General features: G+C 45.1%; 1 pseudogene; it reads left to right on the forward strand.

Annotated features, from left to right (window-relative positions):
- Window positions 1-2,773: 2,773 nt before the first annotated feature.
- Window positions 2,774-2,892, forward strand: LOC134935815 (5S ribosomal RNA; annotated as a pseudogene).
- Window positions 2,893-4,734: the final 1,842 nt, after the last annotated feature.

Below are 4,734 nucleotides of genomic sequence, written 5' to 3' on the forward strand. Positions count from 1 at the left end.
CTGTAGCTGTGTATGTGTGTGCTTATGACATACATGTGTGCTATCTAAGGCTATATATGAGTGTGCGTGGTGTGTTTGTGACATACAGGTGTAAATATACAGCTGTGTGTCTGTTTTTGCGACATATATGTGTGCCATATATATATATATATATATATATATATATATATATATATATAAAACTCCACAATGTCGGCACTCCCTACCCTATAGACATTTACTGAGCTGGATGCCTCCACTAACTCATAGACACGATACCTTCATGTGCGGCACTCCAGGCATTTAGATTGGAAAAGAGGACTCTGCAGCCGTTTGTTCTGGTGTAACATATAAAAGCGTCTCTACTGTGGTGTAATATGTATAAGCGACTCCTATGTGGTGTAACGTGTATAAGCAGCTCATCTGTGGTGTAACGTGTATAAGCGTCTCTACTGTGGTGTAACATAGCATGTATAGGGGGCTCTTCTGTGGCGTAGCATGTATATTGGGCTCTACTGTGCGGTGCAATGTGAATTGATACTATACTGTGGCCACACCCCTTCTCCATGAAGCTACGCCCCTATATATACCACTAAGGGGCGCAAAAATATATATTCGCATACCAAAAAAATAAGGCTCGGGCCGACCCTGAATGTCCGCACCCTCTGCCTCATGGTAACACAGCCGCAAGAGCATTATTGCCCAACACCCCCACCCGCAGGAGCTTACAGCAGCATCGGGTGACTCCCTCTGTGTGCACTGTGCAGACTGGATCTGTGCTGCAGACAATGCCGTGGAAGTTGATATCCGCCTCCTCCCCCCCGGATCCTGGAGTCTAAAGGAAGTTATATCGGGGGGAGACACTCAGTTCAGGACATAGTGTAAGGTGTCATCAGCATAAACATGAGAGAGGGAGGAAGGTGGGCAGGCACCGGGGCAAATACACAATATTTAGGGGGAGAGAGGGTTATATATACACTGTAATGTGTAAAAGGGGGTCTCTGTCTGCCATAATGTGTAAAACAGGGCTCTACCTGCCGGACTGTGTATGTAAAAGGGGACTCTACCTGCCATACTGTGTATGTAAAAGGGGACTCTACCTGCCATACTGTGTATGTAAAAGGGGACTCTACCTGCCATACTGTGTATGTTAAAAGGGACTCTATCTGCCGTACTGTATAAAAGGGGACTCTACCTGCAGTATTGTGTAAAAGGGAACTCTACCTGGTGTACTGTGTTAAAGGGGACTCTACCTGGCGTAATGTGTGACAAGGGCTCTACATAGCGTAATGTGTGACAGGGGCTCTACCTGGTGTAATGTGTGTAAGTAGCACTACTGTACGGCATAATTTGAATAATAGAGACTACTGTACAGCATAACATGAATTGGTATTATTTTGTGGTCACGCCCTTTGCCATGAAGCCACACCCCTATATATTTGGCACTGGTCCTGTTTTAAATATGGAGGGGGGGCGGCGGTGCTGTTTCTTGCACACAGCGCTAAAATGTGTAGTTACGGCACTGCTCCCAGGAAACACTCCCCGGTGGTGTAATCAAGCTAGGTAACCTGGTTACTTATCAACCCGTTATTCATTAGTAAAACAACGCTCTGGTGGGATATTTCCTTTAATATCCTGATACGCTTATCAGACATCGTGAAGTCCCCTACTTATTTTTGTCACTTCTGTTATTGTAAAATGACATAGGGAGAGGAGGGGTACGAGCAAATGTAAGTCCAACAGTGTGCCGCACAATACCGGCACAGTCCTCCTATCAGCGCCGCATGTTAAATCCCTCACCCACAATCAGAGTGGCTCTCAGGGCAGGAACAGGGGAGTGAGGCCCACCATCAGTTGCCTGGCAACCGGATATAATCTAATTAGTCTATCGCGGCTGCGATAGGCGGACCTGACATTTATTGACACTTTAAATAGCTCCACGAATGGAGCGCTGGGGTATCCGGAAGTGACCAAGCCCAAATGGTCGGGTGAAACGCGTCTTCCACCCACCATCTCGCGGTACGGACCTCTCATCAGCTGGATCTACTATGCTGGACCTCCACACTGATGTCAGATAGCAAGTGGTAATGTAATATTTGTGTCCTCGCATAGTATTTTGGTCCAGCTGTTCTACCCTTACACATATTCCTACATGCGTGACTGTCAATTGGTGCAATAGCTCTAGTCCCTTCTCTCTTAAAGGGAAACACCAGTACACGAGTGCCTATACCTCTTTCTGAGGATATTAGGATAAATCTGCTGCCTAATCATTTTCATTATGCCTATTCAGGAACTTGTTGGCTAAAGATTAATTCCTTATACTCAATGGGGATAATACTAACAATCAATACTAGATTTATGTACCTATGACAATTGCTGTATCAACATTGACCTAATCTGTGATGCCCTAAGTGAGATAATATATATACATTTATTTAATATTATTTGGGATTAGGATACTTGTTCTCACCCATATATTTATTTTTGATCCGTGATATTCTTCACTCATTGAATGAGAATATCATTTTGTACATTTGATTGAATATACTGGAGCACAGACTTATACAATTGTTAATAGTGACTTCCTTATTTGTTCCTTATTATTTCTTTTTTCACGATCACTTTCTAATTTTTTTCATGGACTAATAATACAGGGCCCATTTCGTTGTCTAACGCTCGCAGCAGATCCATCTAAACACACTTTCTTTCACCTTGTTTGTGCAATACTATCTCTCCCTTCTATCACGTTCAGTGGACTCTCATCAGTGATCCCAGAGGGGGAGTGCAACCAGTGATCTACTACCATACCCCACTGTCAATGCCCAATACCATCTGATCTTGGAAGCTAAGCAGTGTTGGGCTTGGTTAGTACTTGGATGGGTGATCTCCTTGGAATACTAAGTGTAGTAAGATCCTTCGCATATGAGTTACTCTGTGCCTAACACTGGCAGCAGAATCATCACTATTTCCTTTCCTCAACTCATCTTTTGACCATCACTCATCCGGGCCTCTGGTCCCTATTGTCATAAGCTCCACATCTGTCCAGCTCACAGTCATTAGGGACACTCCTGGTTAAGTCAACCGCTAATTCCATACCAGGGATGTGAATCCAGAATTGACTGATAATTCAATATACAGTATATCAATATACACTGCTCAAAAAAAATAAAGGGAACACTAAAATAACACATCCTAGATCTGAATGAATTAAATATTCTTATTACATACTTTGTTCTTTACATAGTTGAATGTGCTGACAACAAAATCACACAAAAATTATCAATGGAAATCAAATTTATTAACCCATGGTGGTCTGGATTTGGAGTCACCCTCAAAATTAAAGTGGAAAAACACACTACAGGCTGATCCAACTTTGATGTAATGTCCTTAAAACAAGTCAAAATGAGGCTCAGTAGTGTGTGTGGTCTCCACGTGCCTGTATGACCTCCTTACAACCCACACAAGTGGCTCAGTAAGTGCAGCTCATCCAGGATGGCACATCAATGCGAGCTGTGGCAAGAAGGTTTGCTGTGTCTGTCAGCATAGTGTCCAGAGCATGGAGGCGCTACCAGGAGACAGGCCAGTACATCAGGAGACATGGAGGAGGCCGTAGAAGGGCAACAACCCAGCAGCAGGACCGCTACCTCCGCCTTTGTGCAAGGAGGAACAGGAGGAGCACTGCCAGAGCCCTGCAAAATGACCTCCAGCAAGCCACAAATGTGCATGTGTCTACTCAAACAATCAGAAACAGACTCCATGAGGGTGGTATGAGGGCCCGACGTCCACAGGTGGGGGTTGTGCTTACAGCCCAACACCGTGCAGGACGTTTGGCATTTGCCAGAGAACACCAAGATTGGCAAATTCGCCACTGGCGCCCTGTGCTCTTCACAGATGAAAGCAGGTTCTCACTGAGCACATGTGACAGACGTGACAGAGTCTGGAGACACCAAGGAGAACGTTCTGCTGCCTGCAACATCCTCCAGCATGACCGGTTTGGCAGTGGGTCAGTAATGGTGTGGGGTGGCATTTCTTTGGGGGGCCGCAGAGCCCTCCATGTGCTCGCCAGAGGTAGCCTGACTGCCATTAGGTACCAAGATGAGATCCTCAGACCCCTTGTGAGACCATATGCTGGTGCGGTTGGCCCTGGGTTCCTCCTAATGCAAGACAATGCTAGACCTCATGTGGCTGGAGTGTGTCAGCAGTTCCTGCAAGACGAAGGCATTGATGCTATGGACTGGGCCGCCCGTTCCCCAGACCTGAATCCAACTGAGCACATCTGGGACATCATCTCGCTCCATCCACCAACGCCACGTTGCACCACAGACTGTCCAGGAGTTGGCGGATGCTTTAGTCCAGGTCTGGGAGGAGATCCCTCAGGAGACCATCCGCCACCTCATCAAGCACATGCCCAGGCGTTGTAGGGAGGTCATACAGGCACGTGGAGGCCACACACACTACTGAGCCTCATTTTGACTTGTTTTAAGGACATTACATCAAAGTTGGATCAGCCTGTAGTGTGTTTTTCCACTTTAATTTTGAGGGTGACTACAAATCCAGACCTCCATGGGTTAATAAATTTGATTTCCATTGATAATTTTTGTGTGATTTTGTTGTCAGCACATTCAACTATGTAAAGAACAAAGTATTTAATAAGAATATTTCATTCATTCAGATCTAGGATGTGTTATTTTAGTGTTCCCTTTATTTTTTTGAGCAGTGTATTTGTTTCTTGTAGTGACAGTATAATTATTGATA

This window comes from Pseudophryne corroboree, chromosome 1, assembly GCF_028390025.1.
Source record: "Pseudophryne corroboree isolate aPseCor3 chromosome 1, aPseCor3.hap2, whole genome shotgun sequence".
Taxonomy (NCBI): domain Eukaryota; kingdom Metazoa; phylum Chordata; class Amphibia; order Anura; family Myobatrachidae; genus Pseudophryne; species Pseudophryne corroboree.